The sequence below is a fragment of the Chiloscyllium punctatum genome, chromosome 12 (assembly GCF_047496795.1).
Source record: "Chiloscyllium punctatum isolate Juve2018m chromosome 12, sChiPun1.3, whole genome shotgun sequence".
Classification (NCBI taxonomy): Eukaryota; Metazoa; Chordata; class Chondrichthyes; order Orectolobiformes; family Hemiscylliidae; genus Chiloscyllium; species Chiloscyllium punctatum.
Window position 1 is genome coordinate 90,276,083 of NC_092750.1, and position 25,749 is coordinate 90,301,831.

Here is a 25,749-nt window from a genome sequence, read left to right on the forward strand (position 1 = left end):
GAAGAGCAGACTGACACCACTCTGTCAATGTAACACACCCAGGGAAGAGCAGATTTACCCCACTCTGTCAATGTAACAGACCCAGGGAAGGGCAGACTGAACCCATTCTGTCAATGTAACACACCCAGGGAAGAACAGATTGACCTCACTCGGTCAATGTAACATACCCAGGGAAGAGCAGACTAACCCCACTCTGTCAATGTAACACACCCAGGGAAGAGCAGATTGATCCCACTGTGTCAATGTAACACACCCAGGGAAGAGCAGACTGACCCCACACTTTCAATGTAACACATCCAGGGAAGAGCAGACTGACCCCTTTCTGTCAATGTAACACACCCAGGGAAGAGCAGATTTACCCCACTCTGTCAATGTAACAAACCCAGGGAAGAGCAGATTGACCCCACTCTGTCAATGTAACACACCCATGGAAGAGCAGACTGACCCCATTCTGTCAATGTAACACACCCAGGGAAGAACAGACTGACCCCACTCTGTCAATGTAAGACACCCAGGGGAGAGCAGACTTACCCGACTCTGTCAATGTAACACACGCAGGGAAGAGCAGACTGACCCCACTCTGTCAATGTAACACAACCAGGGAAGGGCAGACAGACCCCGTTCTGTCAATGTAACCCACCCAGGGAAGAACAGACTAACCCCACTCTGTCAATGTAACACACCCAGGGAAGAGCAGACTGAGCCCACTCTGTCAATGTAACCCACCCAGTGAAGAGCAGACTGACCCCTCTCCCTCCATGTAACTCACCCAGGGAAGAGCAGACTGACCCCATTCTGTCAATGTAACCCACCCAGGGAAGAGCAGACTGACCGCACTCAGTCAATGTAACCCACCCAGGGAAGAGCAGACTGACCCCACTCTGTCATTATCACAGACCCAGGGAAGAACAGACTGACCCCACTCTGTCAATGAAACACACCCAGGGAAGAGCAGACTGACCTCACTCTGTCAATGTAACACACCCAGGGAAGAGCTGACTGTCCCCACTCTGTCAATGTAACACACCCAGGGAAGAGCAGACTGACCCCACCCTGTCAATGTAACACACCCAGGGAAGAGCAGACACACCCCACTCTGTCAATGTAACATACTCAGGGAATAGCAGTCTGACCCCACTCTTTCAATGTATCACACCCAGGGGAGAGCAGACTGAACCAACCCTGTCAATGTAACTCACCAAGGGAAGAGCAGACAGACCTCACTCTGTCAATGTAACACACCGCCGGAAGAGCAGACTGACCCCACTCTGTCAATGTAACACACCCAAGGAAGAGCAGACTGACCCCACTCTGTCATTGTAACACATCCAGGGAAGAGCAGACTGACCCCTCTCTGTCAATGTAACTCACCCAGGGAACAGAAGATTGACCTAACTCGGTCAATGTAACATACCCAGGGAAGAGCAGACTAACCCCACTCTGTCAATGTAACACACCCAGGGAAGAGCAGATTGATCCCACTGTGTCAATGTAACACACCCAGGGAAGAGCAGACTGACCCCACACTTTCAATGTAACACATCCAGGGAAGAGCAGACTGACCGCATTCGGTCAATGTAACCCACCCAGGGAAGAGTAGACTGACCCCTCTCTGTCAATGTAACACACCCAGGGAAGAGCAGACTTACCCCACTCTGTCAATGTAACAAACCCAGGGAAGAGCAGACTGACCCCACTCTGTCAATGTAACACACCCAGGGAAGAGCAGACTGACACCTCTCCCTCCGTGTAACTCACCCAGGGAAGAGCAGACTGACCCCACTCTTTCAATGTAACACACCCAGGGAAGTGCAGACTGACCCCACTCTGTCAATGTAACACACCCAGGGAAGAGCAGACTGACCCCACTCTGTCAATGTAACACACCCAGGGAAGAGCAGACTGACCCCACTCTGTCAATGTAACAGACCCAGGGAAGAGCAGACTGACCCCAATCTGTCAGTGTAACACATCCAGGGAAGGACAGACTGACGCCCCTCTGTCAATGTAACACACCCAGGGAAGAGCAGACCGACCCCACTCTGTCAATGTAACACACCCAGGGAAGAGCAGACTGACCCCACTCTGTCAATGTAACACACCCAGGGAAGAGCAGACTGACCCCACTCTCTCAATGTAACACACCCGGGGAAGAGCAGACTGACCCCAGTCTGTCAATGTAACACACACAGTGAAGAAGAGACTGATCCCACTGTGTCAATGTAACACTCCCAGGAAAGTGCAGACTGACCCCTCTGTGTCAATGTAACACACCCAGGGAAGACAAGACTGACCCCACTCTGTCAATGTAACGCACCCAGCGAAGAGCAGACTGACTCCACTCTGTCAATGTAACCCAGTCAGGGTAGAGCAGACTGACCCCACTCTGTTAATGTAACCCACCCAGGGAAGAGCAAACTGTTTCCACTCTGTCTGTGTAACACACCCTGGGAAGAGCAGACTCACCCCACTCTGTCAATGTAACACATCCAGGTAAGAGCAGACTGACCCTTCTCTGCCAATGTAAGACACCCAGGGAAGTGCAGACTGACCCAACTCTGTCAATGTAACTCACCCAGGGAAGATACGACTGACACCACTCTGTCAATGTAACACCCCCTGGGAAGAGCAGACTGACCCCATTCTGTCAATGTAACTCACTCAGGGAAGAGCAGACTGACCCCACTCTGTCAATGTATCTCACAAAGGGAAGAGCAGACAGACCCCACCCTGTCAATGTAACATATCCAGGGAAGAGCAGACTGACCCCACTCTGTCAATGTATCTCACAAAGGGAAGAGCAGACTGACCCCAAAATGTCAATGTAACATATCCAGGGAAGAGCAGACTGACCCCACTCTGTCAATGTAACACACCCAGGGAAGTGCAGACTGACTCCACTCTGTCAATGTAACACACCCAGGGAAGAGCAGGCTGACCACACTCTGTCAATGTAACACACCCAGGGAAGAGCAGACTGACCACACTCTGTCAAAATAACACCACCAGGGCATAGCCGACTGACCCCACTCGGTCAATGTAATGCACCCAGGGAAGAGCAGAGTGACCCCACTCTGTCAATGTAACACACTCAGGGCAGAGCAGACTGACCCCAGGCTGTCAATGTAACTCACAAAGGGATGAGCAGACTGACCCCACTCTGTCAATGTAACCCACCCAGGGAAGAGCAGACTGACTCCACTCTGTCAATGTAACACACCCAGGGAAGAGCAGACTGACCCCACTCTGTCAATGTAACCCACCCAGGGAAGAGCAGACTGACTCCACTCTGTCAATGTAACACACCCAGGGAAGAGCAGACTGACCACACTCTGTCAATGTAACACACGCAGGGAAGTGCAGACTGACCCCAATCTGTCAATCTAACATACCCAGGGAAGAGCAGGCTGACCACACTCTGTCAATGTAACACACGCAGGGAAGTGCAGACTGACCACACTCTGTCAAAGTAACACCACCAGGGCATAGCCGACTGACCCCACTCTGTCAATGTAACACACCCAGGGAAGAGCAGACTGACCCCACTCTGTCAATGTAACACACTCAGGGCAGAGCAGACTGACCCCAGGCTGTCAACGTAATTCATAAAGGGAAGAGCAGACTGACCCCACTCTGTCAATGTAACCCACCCAGGGAAGAGCAGACTGACTCCACTCTGTCAATGTAACACTCCCAGGGAAGAGCACACTGACCACACTCTGTCAATGTAACACACGCAGGGAAGTGCAGACTGACCCCACTCTGTCAATGTAACACACCCAGGGAAGAGCAAACTGACCCCAGTCTGTCAATGTAACTCACAAAGGGAAGAGCAGACTGACCCCACTCTGTCAATGTAACACACCCAGGGAAGAGCAGACTGACTCCACTCTGTCAATGTAACACACCCAGGGAAGAGCACACTGACCACACTCTGTCAATGTAACACACGCAGGGAAGTGCAGACTGACCCCACTCTGTCAATGTAACACACCCAGGGAAGAGCAAACTGACCCCAGTCTGTCAATGTAACTCACAAAGGGCAGAGCCGACTGACCCCACTCTGTCAATGTAACCCACCCAGTGAAGAGCAGACCGACCCCACTGCGTCAATGTAACACACCCAGGGAAGACAAGACTGACCCCACTCTGTCAATGTAACGCACTCAGCGAAGAGCAGACTGATCCCACTCTGTCAATGTAAAACACACAGGGAAGACCTGACTGAGCCCACTCAGTCAATGTAACACACAGAGAAGAGCAGACTGACCTCACTCTGTTAATGTAACACACCCAGAGAAGAGCAGACTGACCTCACTCTGTCAATGTAACACCCCCAGGGAAGAGCAGACTGACCTCATTCTTTCAATGTCACTCACAAAGGGAAGAGCAGACTGCCCCCACTTTGTCAATGTAACACACACAGGAAAGAGCAGACTGACCCCTCTGTGTCAATGTAACACACCCAGGGCAGACAAGACTGACCCCACTCTGTCAATGTAACGCACCCAGCGAAGAGCAGACTGACCCCACTCTGTTAATGTAACCCACCCAGGGAAGAGCAAACTGTTTCCACTCTGTCGATGTAACACACCCTGGAAAGAGCAGACTCACCCCACTCTCTCAATGTAACCCACCCAGGGAAGAGCAGACTGACCCCACTCTGTCAATGTAACACCCCCAGGGAAGAGCAGACTGACCGCACTCTGTCAATGTAATACACTCAGGGAAGAGCAGATTGATCCCACTGTGTCAATGTAACACACCCAGGGAAGAGCAGACTGACCCCAGTCTGTCAATGTAACTCACAAAGGGAAGAGCAGACTGACCCCACTCTGTCAATGTAACCCACCCAGGGAAGAGCAGACCGACCCCACTGCGTCAATGTAACACATCCAGGGAAAAGCAGACTGACCCCACTCTCTCAATGTAACACACCCGGGGAAGAACAGACTGACCCCACTCTGTCAATGTAACGCACCCAGCGAAGAGCAGACTGACCCCACTCTGTCAATGTAACCCAGTCAGGTTAGAGCAGACTGACCACACTCTGTTAATGTAACCCACCCAGGGAAGAGCAAACTGTTTCCACTCTGTCTGTGTAACACACCCCGGGAAGAGCAGACTGACCACACTCTCTCAATGTAACACACCCGGGGAAGAGCAGACTGACCCCACTCTGTCAATGTAACACACACAGTGAAGAACAGACTGATTCCACTGTGTCAATGTAACACTCCCAGGAAAGTGCAGACTGACCCCTCTGTGTCAATGTAACACACCCAGGGAAGACAAGACTGACCCCACTCTGTCAATGTAACGCACTCAGCGAAGAGCAGACTGACCCCACTCTGTCAATGTAACCCAGTCAGGGTAGAGCAGACTGACCCCACTCTGTTAATGTAACACACACAGTGAAGAACAGACTGATCCCACTGTGTCAATGTAACACTCCCAGGAAAGTGCAGACTGACCCAACTCTGTCAATGTAACTCACCCAGGGAAGATACGACTGACCCCACTCTGTCAATGTAACGCACCCAGCGAAGAGCAGACTGACCCCATTCCGTCAATGTAACTCACTCAGGGAAGAGCAGACTGACCCCACTCTGTCAATGTATCTCACAAAGGGAAGAGAAGACTGACCCCACCCTGTCAATGTAACACACCCAGGGAAGTGCAGACTGACTCCACTCTGTCAATGTAACACACCCAGGGAAGAGCAGGCTGACCACACTCTGTCAATGTAACACACCCAGGGAAGTGCAGACTGACTCCACTCTGTCAATGTAACACACCCAGGGAAGAGCAGGCTGACCACACTCTGTCAATGTAACACACCCAGGGAAGAGCAGACTGACCACACTCTGTCAAAGTAACACCACCAGGGCATAGCCGACTGACCCCACTCGGTCAATGTAACACACCCAGGGAAGAGCAGACTGACCCCACTCTGTCAATGTAACACACTCAGGGCAGAGCAGACTGACCCCAGGCTGTCAATGTAACTCACAAAGGGAAGAGCAGACTGACCCCACTCTGTCAATGTAACCCACCCAGGGAAGAGCAGACTGACTCCACTCTGTCAATGTAACACACCCAGGGAAGAGCAGACTGACCACACTCTGTCAATGTAACACACGCAGGGAAGTGCAGACTGACCCCACTCTGTCAATCTAACACACCCAGGGAAGAGCAGACTGACCCCAGTAAGTCAATGTAACTCACAAAGGGAAGAGCAGACTGCCCCCACTCTGTCAATGTAACACATCCAGGAAAGAGCAGACTGATCCCTCTGTGTCAATGTAACACACCCAGGGCAGACAAGACTGACCCCACTCTGTCAATGTAACGCACGCAGCGAAGAGCAGACTGACCCCACTCTGTCAATGTAACCCACCCAGGGTAGAGCAGACTGACCCCACTCTGTTAATGTAACCCACCCAGGGAAGAGCAAACTGTTTCCACTCTGTCGATGTAACACACCCTGGGAAGAGCAGACTCACCCCACTCTCTCAATGTAACCCACCCAGGGAAGAGCAGACTGACCCCACTCTGTCAATGTAACACCCCCAGGGAAGAGCAGACTGACCCCACTCTGTCAATGTAACACACCCAGAGAAGAGCAGACTGACACCACTCTGTCAATGTAACACACCCAGGGAAGAGCAGACTGACCCCACACTATCAATGTAACCCACCGAGGGAAGAGCAGACTGACCCCTCTCTGTCAATGTAACACACCCAGGGAAGAGCAGATTGAAACCACTCTGGCAATGTAACACACCCAGGGAAGAGCAGACTGACCTCACCCGGTCAAATATAACAGACACAGGGAAGAGCAGACTGACCACACTCTGTCATTGCAACACACCCAGGGAAGAGCAGACTGACCCCTTTCTGTCAACGTTATACCCCCAGGGAAGATCAGACTGACCCAACTCTGTCAATGTAACACACCGCGGGAAGAGCAGACTGACCCCACTCGGTCAATTTAAAACACCCAAGGAAGAGCAGACTGACCCCACTCTGTCATTGTAACACACCCAGGGAAGAGCGGACTGACCCCTCTCTGTCAATGTAACTCACCCAGGGAAGAGCAGACTGACCCCACTCTGTCAATGTAACACACCCAGGGAAGAGCAGACTGACCCCACTGTGTCAATGTAACACACCCAGGGAAGAGCAGACTGACCCCACACATTCAATGGAACACATCCAGGGAAGAGCAGACTGACCCCTCTCTGTCAATGTAACACACCCAGGGAAGAGCAGACTGACCCCACTCTGTAAATGTAACACACCCAGGGAACAGCAGACTGACGCCACTCTGTCAATGTCACGCACCCAGGGAAGAGCAGACTGACCCCACCCTGTCAAGGTAACACACCCAGGGAAGGGCAGACTGACCCCACTCTGTCAATGTAACACTCCCAGGGAAGAGCAGACTGACCCCACTCTGTCAATTTAAAACACCCAGGGAAGTGCACGCTGACCCCACTCTGTCAATGTAACACACCTAGGGAAGGGCAGACTGACCCCACCCTGTCAATGTAACAAACCCTGGGAAGAGCAGACTGACCCCCCTCTGTCAATGTAACACACCCAGGGAAGGGCAAACTGACCCCACTCTGCCAATGTAACACACCCAGGGAAGGGCAGACTGACCCCACTCTGTCAATGTAACACACCCAGGGATGAGCAGACTGACCACAGTCTGTCAATGTAACACTCCCAGGGAAGAACTAACTGACACCACTCTGGCAATGTAACACATCCAAGGAAAAGCAGACTGACCTCACTCGGTCAATACAACAGACACAGGGAAGAGCAGACTGACCACACTCTGTCATTGCAACACACCCAGGGAAGAGCAGACTGACCCCTGTCTCTCAATGTTATACACCCAGGGAACATCAGACTGTCCCAGCTCTGTCAATGTAACACACCCAGGAAAGAGCAGACTGACCCCACTCTGTCAATGTAACACACCCTGGGAAGAGCAGACTGACCCCACTCTGTCATTGTAACACACCCAGGGAAGAGCAGACTGACCTCACTCTGTCAATGTAACACACCCAGGTAAGAGCAGACTAACCCCATTGTCAACGTAACACACCCAGGGAAAGGCAGACGGACCCTGTTCTGTCAATGTAACACACCCAGGGAAGAGCATACTGACCCCACTCTGTCAATGTAACGCACCCAGGGAAGAGCAGACTGACCTCACTCTGTCAATGTAACACAACCAGGGAAGGGTAGACTGACCCCACTCTGTCAATGTATCACACCAAGGGGAGAGCAGACTGACCCCACCCTGTCAATCTAACTCACCCAGGGAAGACCAGACTGACCTCACTCTGTCAATGTAACACACCGCGGGAAGAGCAGACTAACCCCACTCTGTCAATGTAACACACCCAAGGAATAGCAGTCTGACCCCACTCTGTCATTGTAACACAGCCAGGGAAGAGCAGACTGACCCCTCTCTGTCAATGTAACTCACCCAGGGAACAGAAGATTGACCTCACTCGGTCAATGTAACATACCCAGGGAAGAGCAGACTAACCCCACTCTGTCAATGTAACACACCCAGGGAAGAGCAGACTGACCCCACTCTGTCAATGTAACTCACCCAGGGAACAGAAGATTGACCTCACTCGGTCAATGTAACATACCCAGGGAAGAGCAGACTAACCCCACTCTGTCAATGTAACACACCCAGGGAAGAGCAGACTGACCCCACTCTGTCAATGTAACACACCCAGGGAAGAGCAGACTAACCCCACTCTGTCAATGTAACACACCCAAGGAAGAGCAGTCTGACCCCACTCTGTCATTGTAACACAGCCAGGGAAGAGCAGACTGACCCCTATCTGTCAATGTAACTCACCCAGGGAACAGAAGATTGACCTCACTCGGTCAATGTAACATACCCAGGGAAGAGCAGACTAACCCCACTCTGTCAATGTAACACACCCAGGGAAGAGCAGACTGACCCCACTCTGTCAATGTAACACACCCAGGGAAGAGCAGACTGACCCCACTCTGTCAATGTCACACACCCAGGGAAGAGCAGACTGACCGCACTCTGTCAATGTAACACACCCAGGGAAGTGCAGATTGATCCCACTGTGTCAATGTAACACATCCAGGGAAGAGCAGACTGACCCCACACTTTCAATGTAACACATCCAGGGAAGAGCAGACTGACCGCACTCGGTCAATGTAATCCACCCAGGGAAGAGCAGACTGACCCCTCTCTGTCAATATAACACACCCAGGGAAGAGCAGATTTACCCCACTCTGTCAATGTAACAGACCCAGGGAAGAGCAGACTGACCCAACTCTGTCAATGTAACACACCCAGGGAAGGGCAGACTGACCCCACTCTGTCAATGTAACACACCCAGGGAAGAGCAGACTGACCCCACTCTGTCAATGTCACGCACCCAGGGAAGAGCAGACTGACCGCACTCTGTCAATGTAACACACCCAGGGAAGAGCAGACTGATCCCACCGTGTCAACGTAACACACCCAGGGAAGAGCAGACTGACCCCACACTTTCAATGTAACACATCCAGGGAAGAGCAGACTGACCGAACTCGGTCAATGTAACCCACCCAGGGAAGAGCAGACTGACCCCTCTCTGTCAATGTAACACAGCCAGGGAAGAGCAGATTTACCCCACTCAGTCAATGTAACAGACCCAGGGAAGAGCAGACTGACCCCACTCTGTCAATGTAACACACCCAGGGAAGAGCAGACTGACCCCATTCTGTCAATGTAACACACCCAGGGAAGAACAGACTGACCCCACTCTGTCAATGTAAGACACCCAGGGGAGAGCACAACTACCCCACTCTGTCAATGTAACACACCCAGGGAAGAGCAGATTTACCCCACTCTGTCAATGTAACAGACCCAGGGAAGGGCAGACTGAACCCATTCTGTCAATGTAACACACCCAGGGAAGAACAGATTGACCTCACTCGGTCAATGTAACATACCCAGGGAAGAGCAGACTAACCCCACTCTGTCAATGTAACACACCCAGGGAAGAGCAGATTGATCCCACTGTGTCAATGTAACGCACCCAGGGAAGAGCAGACTGACCCCACACTTTCAATGTAACACATCCAGGGAAGAGCAGACTGACCGCATTCGGTCAATGTAACCCACCCAGGGAAGAGCAGACTGACCCCTTTCTGTCAATGTAACACACCCAGGGAAGAGCAGATTTACCCCACTCTGTCAATGTAACAAACCCAGGGAAGAGCAGACTGACCCCACTCTGTCAATGTAACACACCCAGGGAAGGGCAGACTGACCCCATTCTGTCAATGTAACACACCCAGGGAAGAACCGACTGACCCCACTCTGTCAATGTAAGACACCCAGGGGAGAGCAGACTTACCCCACTCTGTCAATGTAACACACCCAGGGAAGAGCAGACTGACCCCACTCTGTCAATGTAACGCAACCAGGGAAGAGCAGACAGACCCGGTTCTGTCAATGTAACCCACCCAGGGAAGAACAGACTAACCCCACTCTGTCAATGTAACACACCCAGGGAAGAGCAGACTGAGCCCACTCTGTCAATGTAACCCACCCAGTGAAGAGCAGACTGACCCCTCTCCCTCCATGTAACTCACCCAGGGAAGAGCAGACTGACCCCATTCTGTCAATGTAACCCACCCAGGGAAGAGCAGACTGACCGCACTCAGTCAATGTAACCCACCCAGGGAAGAGCAGACTGACCCCACTCTGTCATTATCACAGACCCAGGAAAGAACAGACTGACCCCACTCTGTCAATGAAACACACCCAGGGAAGAGCAGACTGACCTCACTCTGTCAATGTAACACACCCAGGGAAGAGCTGACTGTCCCCACTCTGTCAATGTAACACACCCAGGGAAGAGCAGACTGACCCCACCCTGTCAATGTAACACACCCAGGGAAGAGCAGACACACCCCACTCTGTCAATGTAACATACTCAGGGAATAGCAGTCTGACCCACTCTTTCAATGTATCACACCCAGGGGAGAGCAGACTGAACCAACCCTGTCAATGTAACTCACCAAGGGAAGAGCAGACAGACCTCACTCTGTCAATGTAACACACCGCGGGAAGAGCAGACTGACCCCACTCTGTCAATGTAACACACCCAAGGAAGTGCAGACTGACCCCACTCTGTCATTGTAACACATCCAGGGAAGAGCAGACTGACCCCTCTCTGTCAATGTAACTCACCCAGGGAACAGAAGATTGACCTAACTCGGTCAATGTAACATACCCAGGGAAGAGCAGACTAACCCCACTCTGTCAATGTAACACACCCAGGGAAGAGCAGATTGATCCCACTGTGTCAATGTAACACACCCAGGGAAGAGCAGACTGACCCCACACTTTCAATGTAACACATCCAGGGAAGAGCAGACTGACCGCATTCGGTCAATGTAACCCACCCAGGGAAGAGTAGACTGACCCCTCTCTGTCAATGTAACACACCCAGGGAAGAGCAGACTAACCCCACTCTGTCAATGTAACACACCCAAGGAAGAGCAGTCTGACCCCACTCTGTCATTGTAACACAGCCAGGGAAGAGCAGACTGACCCCTATCTGTCAATGTAACTCACCCAGGGAACAGAAGATTGACCTCACTCGGTCAATGTAACATACCCAGGGAAGAGCAGACTAACCCCACTCTGTCAATGTAACACACCCAGGGAAGAGCAGACTGACCCCACTCTGTCAATGTAACACACCCAGGGAAGAGCAGACTGACCCCACTCTGTCAATGTCACACACCCAGGGAAGAGCAGACTGACCGCACTCTGTCAATGTAACACACCCAGGGAAGTGCAGATTGATCCCACTGTGTCAATGTAACACATCCAGGGAAGAGCAGACTGACCCCACACTTTCAATGTAACACATCCAGGGAAGAGCAGACTGACCGCACTCGGTCAATGTAATCCACCCAGGGAAGAGCAGACTGACCCCTCTCTGTCAATATAACACACCCAGGGAAGAGCAGATTTACCCCACTCTGTCAATGTAACAGACCCAGGGAAGAGCAGACTGACCCAACTCTGTCAATGTAACACACGCAGGGAAGGGCAGACTGACCCCACTCTGTCAATGTAACACACCCAGGGAAGAGCAGACTGACCCCACTCTGTCAATGTCACGCACCCAGGGAAGAGCAGACTGACCGCACTCTGTCAATGTAACACACCCAGGGAAGAGCAGACTGATCCCACCGTGTCAACGTAACACACCCAGGGAAGAGCAGACTGACCCCACACTTTCAATGTAACACATCCAGGGAAGAGCAGACTGACCGAACTCGGTCAATGTAACCCACCCAGGGAAGAGCAGACTGACCCCTCTCTGTCAATGTAACACAGCCAGGGAAGAGCAGATTTACCCCACTCAGTCAATGTAACAGACCCAGGGAAGAGCAGACTGACCCCACTCCGTCAATCTTACACACCCAGGGAAGAGCAGACTGACCCCATTCTGTCAATGTAACACACCCAGGGAAGAACAGACTGACCCCACTCTGTCAATGTAAGACACCCAGGGGAGAGCACAACTACCCCACTCTGTCAATGTAACACACCCAGGGAAGAGCAGATTTACCCCACTCTGTCAATGTAACAGACCCAGGGAAGGGCAGACTGAACCCATTCTGTCAATGTAACACACCCAGGGAAGAACAGATTGACCTCACTCGGTCAATGTAACATACCCAGGGAAGAGCAGACTAACCCCACTCTGTCAATGTAACACACCCAGGGAAGAGCAGATTGATCCCACTGTGTCAATGTAACGCACCCAGGGAAGAGCAGACTGACCCCACACTTTCAATGTAACACATCCAGGGAAGAGCAGACTGACCGCATTCGGTCAATGTAACCCACCCAGGGAAGAGCAGACTGACCCCTTTCTGTCAATGTAACACACCCAGGGAAGAGCAGATTTACCCCACTCTGTCAATGTAACAAACCCAGGGAAGAGCAGACTGACCCCACTCTGTCAATGTAACACACCCAGGGAAGGGCAGACTGACCCCATTCTGTCAATGTAACACACCCAGGGAAGAACAGACTGACCCCACTCTGTCAATGTAAGACACCCAGGGGAGAGCAGACTTACCCAACTCTGTCAATGTAACACACCCAGGGAAGAGCAGACTGACCCCACTCTGTCAATGTAACGCAACCAGGGAAGAGCAGACAGACCCGGTTCTGTCAATGTAACCCACCCAGGGAAGAACAGACTAACCCCACTCTGTCAATGTAACACACCCAGGGAAGAGCAGACTGAGCCCACTCTGTCAATGTAACCCACCCAGTGAAGAGCAGACTGACCCCTCTCCCTCCATGTAACTCACCCAGGGAAGAGCAGACTGACCCCATTCTGTCAATGTAACCCACCCAGGGAAGAGCAGACTGACCGCACTCAGTCAATGTAACCCACCCAGGGAAGAGCAGACTGACCCCACTCTGTCATTATCACAGACCCAGGAAAGAACAGACTGACCCCACTCTGTCAATGAAACACACCCAGGGAAGAGCAGACTGACCTCACTCTGTCAATGTAACACACCCAGGGAAGAGCTGACTGTCCCCACTCTGTCAATGTAACACACCCAGGGAAGAGCAGACTGACCCCACCCTGTCAATGTAACACACCCAGGGAAGAGCAGACACACCCCACTCTGTCAATGTAACATACTCAGGGAATAGCAGTCTGACCCACTCTTTCAATGTATCACACCCAGGGGAGAGCAGACTGAACCAACCCTGTCAATGTAACTCACCAAGGGAAGAGCAGACAGACCTCACTCTGTCAATGTAACACACCGCGGGAAGAGCAGACTGACCCCACTCTGTCAATGTAACACACCCAAGGAAGAGCAGACTGACCCCACTCTGTCATTGTAACACATCCAGGGAAGAGCAGACTGACCCCTCTCTGTCAATGTAACTCACCCAGGGAACAGAAGATTGACCTAACTCGGTCAATGTAACATACCCAGGGAAGAGCAGACTAACCCTACTCTGTCAATGTAACACACCCAGGGAAGAGCAGATTGATCCCACTGTGTCAATGTAACACACCCAGGGAAGAGCAGACTGACCCCACACTTTCAATGTAACACATCCAGGGAAGAGCAGACTGACCGCATTCGGTCAATGTAACCCACCCAGGGAAGAGTAGACTGACCCCTCTCTGTCAATGTAACACACCCAGGGAAGAGCAGACTTACCCCACTCTGTCAATGTAACAAACCCAGGGAAGAGCAGACTGACCCCACTCTGTCAATGTAACACACCCAGGGAAGAGCAGACTGACACCTCTCCCTCCGTGTAACTCACCCAGGGAAGAGCAGACTGACCCCACTCTTTCAATGTAACACACTCAGGGAAGTGCAGACTAACCCCACTCTGTCAATGTAACACACCCAGGGAAGAGCAGATTGATCCCACTGTGTCAATGTAACGCACCCAGGGAAGAGCAGACTGACCCCACACTTTCAATGTAACACATCCAGGGAAGAGCAGACTGACCGCATTCGGTCAATGTAACCCACCCAGGGAAGAGCAGACTGACCCCTTTCTGTCAATGTAACACACCCAGGGAAGAGCAGATTTACCCCACTCTGTCAATGTAACAAACCCAGGGAAGAGCAGACTGACCCCACTCTGTCAATGTAACACACCCAGGGAAGGGCAGACTGACCCCATTCTGTCAATGTAACACACCCAGGGAAGAACAGACTGACCCCACTCTGTCAATGTAAGACACCCAGGGGAGAGCAGACTTACCCCACTCTGTCAATGTAACACACCCAGGGAAGAGCAGACTGACCCCACTCTGTCAATGTAACGCAACCAGGGAAGAGCAGACAGACCCGGTTCTGTCAATGTAACCCACCCAGGGAAGAACAGACTAACCCCACTCTGTCAATGTAACACACCCAGGGAAGAGCAGACTGAGCCCACTCTGTCAATGTAACCCACCCAGTGAAGAGCAGACTGACCCCTCTCCCTCCATGTAACTCACCCAGGGAAGAGCAGACTGACCCCATTCTGTCAATGTAACCCACCCAGGGAAGAGCAGACTGACCGCACTCAGTCAATGTAACCCACCCAGGGAAGAGCAGACTGACCCCACTCTGTCATTATCACAGACCCAGGAAAGAACAGACTGACCCCACTCTGTCAATGAAACACACCCAGGGAAGAGCAGACTGACCTCACTCTGTCAATGTAACACACCCAGGGAAGAGCTGACTGTCCCCACTCTGTCAATGTAACACACCCAGGGAAGAGCAGACTGACCCCACCCTGTCAATGTAACACACCCAGGGAAGAGCAGACACACCCCACTCTGTCAATGTAACATACTCAGGGAATAGCAGTCTGACCCACTCTTTCAATGTATCACACCCAGGGGAGAGCAGACTGAACCAACCCTGTCAATGTAACTCACCAAGGGAAGAGCAGACAGACCTCACTCTGTCAATGTAACACACCGCGGGAAGAGCAGACTGACCCCACTCTGTCAATGTAACACACCCAAGGAAGTGCAGACTGACCCCACTCTGTCATTGTAACACATCCAGGGAAGAGCAGACTGACCCCTCTCTGTCAATGTAACTCACCCAGGGAACAGAAGATTGACCTAACTCGGTCAATGTAACATACCCAGGGAAGAGCAGACTAACCCCACTCTGTCAATGTAACACACCCAGGGAAGAGCAGATTGATCCCACTGTGTCAATGTAACACACCCAGGGAAGAGCAGACTGACCCCACACTTTCAATGTAACACATCCAGGGAAGAGCAGACTGACCGCATTCGGTCAATGTAACCCACCCAGGGAAGAGTAGACTGACCCCTCTCTGTCAATGTAACACACCCAGGGAAGAGCAGACTAACCCCACTCTGTCAATGTAACACACGCAAGGAAGAGCAGTCTGACCCCACTCTGTCATTGTAACACAGCCAGGGAAGAGCAGACTGACCCCTATCTGTCAATGTAACTCACCCAGGGAACAGAAGATTGACCTCACTCGGTCAATGTAACATACCCAGGGAAGAGCAGACTAACCCCACTCTGTCAATGTAACACACCCAGGGAAGAGCAGACTGACCCCACTCTGTCAATGTAACACACCCAGGGAAGAGCAGACTGACCCCACTCTGTCAATGTCACACACCCAGGGAAGAGCAGACTGACCGCACTCTGTCAATGTAACACACCCAGGGAAGTGCAGATTGATCCCACTGTGTCAATGTAACACATCCAGGGAAGAGCAGACTGACCCCACACTTTCAATGTAACACATCCAGGGAAGAGCAGACTGACCGCACTCGGTCAATGTAATCCACCCAGGGAAGAGCAGACTGACCCCTCTCTGTCAATATAACACACCCAGGGAAGAGCAGATTTACCCCACTCTGTCAATGTAACAGACCCAGGGAAGAGCAGACTGACCCAACTCTGTCAATGTAACACACGCAGGGAAGGGCAGACTGACCCCACTCTGTCAATGTAACACACCCAGGGAAGAGCAGACTGACCCCACTCTGTCAATGTCACGCACCCAGGGAAGAGCAGACTGACCGCACTCTGTCAATGTAACACACCCAGGGAAGAGCAGACTGATCCCACCGTGTCAACGTAACACACCCAGGGAAGAGCAGACTGACCCCACACTTTCAATGTAACACATCCAGGGAAGAGCAGACTGACCGAACTCGGTCAATGTAACCCACCCAGGGAAGAGCAGACTGACCCCTCTCTGTCAATGTAACACAGCCAGGGAAGAGCAGATTTACCCCACTCAGTCAATGTAACAGACCCAGGGAAGAGCAGACTGACCCCACTCTGTCAATCTTACACACCCAGGGAAGAGCAGACTGACCCCATTCTGTCAATGTAACACACCCAGGGAAGAACAGACTGACCCCACTCTGTCAATGTAAGACACCCAGGGGAGAGCACAACTACCCCACTCTGTCAATGTAACACACCCAGGGAAGAGCAGATTTACCCCACTCTGTCAATGTAACAGACCCAGGGAAGGGCAGACTGAACCCATTCTGTCAATGTAACACACCCAGGGAAGAACAGATTGACCTCACTCGGTCAATGTAACATACCCAGGGAAGAGCAGACTAACCCCACTCTGTCAATGTAACACACCCAGGGAAGAGCAGATTGATCCCACTGTGTCAATGTAACGCACCCAGGGAAGAGCAGACTGACCCCACACTTTCAATGTAACACATCCAGGGAAGAGCAGACTGACCGCATTCGGTCAATGTAACCCACCCAGGGAAGAGCAGACTGACCCCTTTCTGTCAATGTAACACACCCAGGGAAGAGCAGATTTACCCCACTCTGTCAATGTAACAAACCCAGGGAAGAGCAGACTGACCCCACTCTGTCAATGTAACACACCCAGGGAAGGGCAGACTGACCCCATTCTGTCAATGTAACACACCCAGGGAAGAACAGACTGACCCCACTCTGTCAATGTAAGACACCCAGGGGAGAGCAGACTTACCCAACTCTGTCAATGTAACACACCCAGGGAAGAGCAGACTGACCCCACTCTGTCAATGTAACGCAACCAGGGAAGAGCAGACAGACCCGGTTCTGTCAATGTAACCCACCCAGGGAAGAACAGACTAACCCCACTCTGTCAATGTAACACACCCAGGGAAGAGCAGACTGAGCCCACTCTGTCAATGTAACCCACCCAGTGAAGAGCAGACTGACCCCTCTCCCTCCATGTAACTCACCCAGGGAAGAGCAGACTGACCCCATTCTGTCAATGTAACCCACCCAGGGAAGAGCAGACTGACCGCACTCAGTCAATGTAACCCACCCAGGGAAGAGCAGACTGACCCCACTCTGTCATTATCACAGACCCAGGAAAGAACAGACTGACCCCACTCTGTCAATGAAACACACCCAGGGAAGAGCAGACTGACCTCACTCTGTCAATGTAACACACCCAGGGAAGAGCTGACTGTCCCCACTCTGTCAATGTAACACACCCAGGGAAGAGCAGACTGACCCCACCCTGTCAATGTAACACACCCAGGGAAGAGCAGACACACCCCACTCTGTCAATGTAACATACTCAGGGAATAGCAGTCTGACCCACTCTTTCAATGTATCACACCCAGGGGAGAGCAGACTGAACCAACCCTGTCAATGTAACTCACCAAGGGAAGAGCAGACAGACCTCACTCTGTCAATGTAACACACCGCGGGAAGAGCAGACTGACCCCACTCTGTCAATGTAACACACCCAAGGAAGAGCAGACTGACCCCACTCTGTCATTGTAACACATCCAGGGAAGAGCAGACTGACCCCTCTCTGTCAATGTAACTCACCCAGGGAACAGAAGATTGACCTAACTCGGTCAATGTAACATACCCAGGGAAGAGCAGACTAACCCCACTCTGTCAATGTAACACACCCAGGGAAGAGCAGATTGATCCCACTGTGTCAATGTAACACACCCAGGGAAGAGCAGACTGACCCCACACTTTCAATGTAACACATCCAGGGAAGAGCAGACTGACCGCATTCGGTCAATGTAACCCACCCAGGGAAGAGTAGACTGACCCCTCTCTGTCAATGTAACACACCCAGGGAAGAGCAGACTTACCCCACTCTGTCAATGTAACAAACCCAGGGAAGAGCAGACTGACCCCACTCTGTCAATGTAACACACCCAGGGAAGAGCAGACTGACACCTCTCCCTCCGTGTAACTCACCCAGGGAAGAGCAGACTGACCCCACTCTTTCAATGTAACACACTCAGGGAAGTGCAGACTGACCCCACTCTGTCAATGTAACACACCCAGGGAAGAGCAGACTGACCCCACTCTGTCAATGTAACACACCCAGGGAAGAGCAGACTGACCCCACTCTGTCAATGTAACAGACCCAGGGAAGAGCAGACTGACCCCAATCTGTCAGTGTAACACATCCAGGGAAGGACAGACTGACGCCCCTCTGTCAATGTAACACACCCAGGGAAGAGCAGACTGACCCCACTCTCTCAATGTAACACACCCGGGGAAGAGCAGACTGACCCCACTCTGTCAATGTAACACACACAGTGAAGAAGAGACTGATCCCACTGTGTCAATGTAACACTCCCAGGAAAGTGCAGACTGACCCCTCTGTGTCAATGTAACACACCCAGGGAAGACAAGACTGACCCCACTCTGTCAATGTAACGCACCCAGCGAAGAGCAGACTGACTCCACTCTGTCAATGTAACCCAGTCAGGGTAGAGCAGACTGACCCCACTCTGTTAATGTAACCCACCCAGGGAAGAGCAAACTGTTTCCACTCTGTCTGTGTAACACACCCTGGGAAGAGCAGACTCACCCCACTCTGTCAATGTAACACATCCAGGTAAGAGCAGACTGACCCTTCTCTGCCAATGTAAGACACCCAGGGAAGTGCAGACTGACCCAACTCTGTCAATGTAACTCACCCAGGGAAGATACGACTGACACCACTCTGTCAATGTAACACCCCCTGGGAAGAGCAGACTGACCCCATTCTGTCAATGTAACTCACTCAGGGAAGAGCAGACTGACCCCACTCTGTCAATGTATCTCACAAAGGGAAGAGCAGACAGACCCCACCCTGTCAATGTAACATATCCAGGGAAGAGCAGACAGACCCCACTCTGTCAATGTAACACACCCATGGAAGTGCCGACTGACTCCACTCTGTCAATGTAACACAGCCAGGGAAGAGCAGGCTGACCACACTCTGTCAATGTAACACACGCAGGGAAGTGCAGACTGACCCCACTCTGTCAAAGTAACACACCCAGCGAAGAGCAGACTGACCCCATTCTGTCAATGTAACTCACTCAGGGAAGAGCAGACTGACCCCACTCTGTCAATGTATCTCACAAAGGGAAGAGCAGACTGACCCCAAAATGTCAATGTAACATATCCAGGGAAGAGCAGACTGACCCCACTCTGTCAATGTAACACACCCAGGGAAGTGCAGACTGACTCCACTCTGTCAATGTAACACACCCAGGGAAGAGCAGGCTGACCACACTCTGTCAATGTAACACACCCAGGGAAGAGCAGACTGACCACACTCTGTCAAAATAACACCACCAGGGCATAGCCGACTGACCCCACTCGGTCAATGTAATGCACCCAGGGAAGAGCAGACTGACCCCACTCTGTCAATGTAACACACTCAGGGCAGAGCAGACTGACCCCAGTCTGTCAATGTAACTCACAAAGGGATGAGCAGACTGACCCCACTCTGTCAATGTAACCCACCCAGGGAAGAGCAGACTGACTCCACTCTGTCAATGTAACACACCCAGGGAAGAGCAGACTGACCCCACTCTGTCAATGTAACCCACCCAGGGAAGAGCAGACTGACTCCACTCTGTCAATGTAACACACCCAGGGAAGAGCAGACTGACCACACTCTGTCAATGTAACACACGCAGGGAAGTGCAGACTGACCCCAATCTGTCAATCTAACACACCCAGGGAAGAGCAGGCTGACCACACTCTGTCAATGTAACACACGCAGGGAAGTGCAGACTGACCACACTCTGTCAAAGTAACACCACCAGGGCATAGCCGACTGACCCCACTCTGTCAATGTAACACACCCAGGGAAGAGCAGACTGACCCCACTCTGTCAATGTAACACACTCAGGGCAGAGCAGACTGACCCCAGGCTTTCAACGTAATTCATAAAGGGAAGAGCAGACTGACCCCACTCTGTCAATGTAACCCACCCAGGGAAGAGCAGACTGACTCCACTCTGTCAATGTAACACACCCAGGGAAGAGCACACTGACCACACTCTGTCAATGTAACACACGCAGGGAAGTGCAGACTGACCCCACTCTGTCAATGTAACACACCCAGGGAAGAGCAAACTGACCCCAGTCTGTCAATGTAACTCACAAAGGGAAGAGCAGACTGACCCCACTCTGTCAATGTAACACACCCAGGGAAGAGCAGACTGACCCCACTCTGTCAATGTAACACACCCAGGGAAGAGCAGACTGACCACACTCTGTTAATGTAACATACGCAGGGAAGTGCAGACTGACCACACTATGTCAAAGTAACACCACCAGGGCAGAGCCGACTGACCCCACTCTGTCAATGTAACCCACCCAGTGAAGAGCAGACCGACCCCACTGCGTCAATGTAACACACCCACTGAAGAGCAGACTGATCCCACTCTGTCAATGTAAAACACACAGGGAAGACCTGACTGACCCCACTCAGTCAATGTAACACACAGAGAAGAGCAGACTGACCTCACTCTGTTAATGTAACACACCCAGAGAAGAGCAGACTGACCTCACTCTGTCAATGTAACACCCCCAGGGAAGAGCAGACTGACCTCATTCTTTCAATGTCACTCACAAAGGGAAGAGCAGACTGCCCCCACTTTGTCAATGTAACACACCCAGGAAAGAGCAGACTGACCCCTCTGTGTCAATGTAACACACCCAGGGCAGACAAGACTGACCCCACTCTGTCAATGTAACGCACCCAGCGAAGAGCAGACTGACCCCACTCTGTCAATGTAACACACCCCGGGAAGAGCAGACTCACCCCACTCTGTCAATGTAACACATCCAGGTAAGAGCAGACTGACCCTTCACTGTCAATGTAAAACACCCAGGGAAGTGCAGACTGACCCAACTCTGTCAATATAACTTACCAAGGGAAGATACGACTGACCCCACTCTGTCAATGTAACACCCCCTGGGAAGAGCAGACTGACCCCATTCTGTCAATGTAACTCACTCAGGGAAGAGCAGACTGACCCCACTCTGTCAATATATCTCACAAAGGGAAGAGCAGACTGACTCCAATCTGTCAATGTAACACACCCAGGGAAGAGCAGACTGACCACACTCTGTCAATGTAACGCACGCAGGGAAGTGCAGACTGACCACACTCTGTCAAAGTAACACCACCAGGGCATAGCCGACTGACCCCACTCGGTCAATGTAACACCCCCTGGGAAGAGCAGACTGACCCCATTCTGTCAATGTAACTCACTCAGCGAAGAGCAGACTGACCCCACTCTGTCAATATATCTCACAAAGGGAAGAGCAGACTGACTCCAATCTGTCAATGTAACACACCCAGGGAAGAGCAGACTGACCACACTCTGTCAATGTAACACACCCAGGGAAGGCCAGACTGACCCCAATCTGTCAATGTAACACACCCAGGGAAGAGCAGACTGACCCCACTCTGTCAATGTAACACACCCAGGGAAGAGCAGACTGACACCACTCTGTCAATGTAACACACCCAGGGCAGAGCAGACTGACCACAGTCTGGCAATGTAACTCACAAAGGGAAGAGCAGACTGACCCCACTCTGTCAATGTAACCCACCCAGGGAAGAGCAGACTGACTCCACTCTGTCAATGTAACACACCCAGGGAAGAGCAGACTGACCACACTCTGTCAATGTAACACACGCAGGGAAGTGCAGACTGACCCCACTCTGTCAATCTAACAACCCAGGGAAGAGCAGACTGACCCTAGTCTGTCAATGTAACTCAAAATGGGAAGAGTAGACTGACCCCACTCTGTCAATGTAACACACCCAGGGAAGAGCAGACTGACTCCACTCTGTCAATGTAACACACCCAGGGAAGAGCAGACTGACCCCAGTCTGTCAATGTAACTCACAAAGGGAAGAGCAGACTGACCCCACTCTGTCAATGTAACCCACCCAGGGAAGAGCAGACCGACCCCACTGCGTCAATGTAACACACCCAGGGAAGAGCAGACTGATCCCACTCTGTCAATGTAACACACACAGGGAAGACCTGACTGACCCCACTCTGTCAATGTAACACACAGGGAAGAGCAGACTGACCTCACTCTGTTAATATAACACACACAGGGAAGGGCAGACCGACCCCACTCTGTCAATGTAACACACCCAGGGAAGAGCACACTGACCTCACTCTGTCAATGTAACACCCCCAGGGAAGAGCAGACTGACCTCATTCTTTCAATGTCACTCACAAAGGGAAGAGCAGACTGCCCCCACTCTGTCAATGTAACACACCCAGGGAAGTGCAGACTGACCTCACTCTGTCAATGTAACACACCCAGGGCAGACAAGACTGACCCCACTCTGTCAATGTAACGCACCCAGCGAAGAGCAGACTCACCCCACTCTGTCAATGTAACCCACCCAGGGTAGAGCAGACTGACCCCACTCTGTTAATGTAACCCACCCAGGGAAGAGCAAACTGTTTCCACTCTGTCGATGTAACACACCCTGGGAAGAGCAGACTCACCCCACTCTCTCAATGTAACCCACCCAGGGAAGAGCAGACTGACCCCACTCTGTCAATGTAACATCCCCAGGGAAGAGCAGACTGACCCTTCTCTGTCAATGTAAGACACCCAGGGAAGTGCAGACTGACCCAACTCTGTCAATGTAACTCACCCAGGGAAGATCCGACTAACCCCACTCTGTCAATGTAACACACCCAGGGAAGAGCAGACTGACCCCACTCTGTCAATGAAACACACCTAGGAAAGAGCAGACTGACCTCACTCTGTCAATGTCACACTCTCAGGGAAGATCCGACTGACCCCACCCAGTAAATGTAACCCACCCAAGAAAGAGCAGACTGACCCCACTCTGTCAATGTAACACCCCCAGGGAAGAGCAGACTGACCACACTCTGTAAATGTAACACACACAGGGAACAGCAGACTGACACAACTCTGTCAATGGAACACACCCAGGGAAGATCAGATTGACCCCACTCTGTCAATGTAACACATCCGGGGATGTGCAGACTGTCCCCACACTGTCAGTGTAACACACCCAGGCGAGATCAGATTGACCCCACTCTGTCAATGTAACACACCCAGGGAAGTGCAGACTGACCCCACACTGTCAATGTAACACACCCAGGCGAGATCAGATTGACCCCACTCTGTCAATGTAACACACCCAGGGATGAGCAGACTGACCCCACTCTTTCAATGTAACTCACAAAGGGAAGAGCAGACTGACCCCACTCTGCCAATGTAACACACCCAGGGAAGAGCAGACTGACCTCACTCTGTCAATGTAACACACCCAGCGAAGAGCAGACTGAACCCACTCTGTCAATGTAACCCAGTCAGGTTAGAGCAGACTGACCACACTCTGTTAATGTAACCCACCCAGGGAAGAGCAAACTGTTTCCACTCTGTCTGTGTAACACACACAGGGAAGAGCAGACTGACCCCACTCTGTCAATGTAACACACCCAGGGAAGAGCACACTGACCACACTCTCTCAATGTAACACACCCGGGGAAGAGCAGACTGACCCCACTCTGTCAATGTAACACACACAGTGAAGAACAGACTGATCCCACTGTGTCAATGTAACACTCCCAGGAAAGTGCAGACTGACCCCTCTGTGTCAATGTAACACACCCAGGGAAGACAAGACTGACCCCACTCTGTCAATGTAACGCACTCAGCGAAGAGCAGACTGACCCCACTCTGTCAATGTAACCCAGTCAGGGTAGAGCAGACTGACCCCACTCTGTTAATGTAACACACACAGTGAAGAACAGACTGATCCCACTGTGTCAATGTAACACTCCCAGGAAAGTGCAGACTGACCCAACTCTGTCAATGTAACTCACCCAGGGAAGATACGACTGACCCCACTCTGTCAATGTAACGCACCCAGCGAAGAGCAGACTGACCCCATTCTGTCAATGTAACTCACTCAGGGAAGAGCAGACTGACCCCACTCTGTCAATGTATCTCACAAAGGGAAGAGCAGACTGACCCCACCCTGTCAATGTAACATATCCAGGGAAGAGCAGACTGACCCCACTCTGTCAATGTAACACACCCAGGGAAGTGCAGACTGACTCCACTCTGTCAATGTAACACACCCAGGGAAGAGCAGGCTGACCACACTCTGTCAATGTAACACACCCAGGGAAGAGCAGACTGACCACACTCTGTCAAAGTAACACCACCAGGGCATAGCCGACTGACCCCACTGGGTCAATGTAACACACCCAGGGAAGAGCAGACTGACCCCACTCTGTCAATGTAACACACTCAGGGCAGAGCAGACTGACCCCAGGCTGTCAATGTAACTCACAAAGGGAAGAGCAGACTGACCCCACTCTGTCAATGTAACACACCCAGGGAAGAGCAGACTGAACACACTCTGTCAATGTAACACACGCAGGGAAGTGCAGACTGACCCCACTCTGTCAATCTAACACACCCAGGGAAGAGCAGACTGACCCCAGTAAGTCAATGTAACTCACAAAGGGAAGAGCAGACTGCCCCCACTCTGTCAATGTAACACATCCAGGAAAGAGCAGACTGACCCCTCTGTGTCAATGTAACACACCCAGGGCAGACAAGACTGACCCCACTCTGTCAATGTAACGCACGCAGCGAAGAGCAGACTGACCCCACTCTGTCAATGTAACCCACCCAGGGTAGAGCAGACTGACCCCACTCTGTTAATGTAACACACCCGGGGAAGAGCAGACTGACCCCACTCTGTCAATGTAACACACCCGGGGAAGACCAAACTGTTTCCACTCTGTCGATGTAACACACCCTGGGAAGAGCAGACTCACCCCACTCTCTCAATGTAACCCACCCAGGGAAG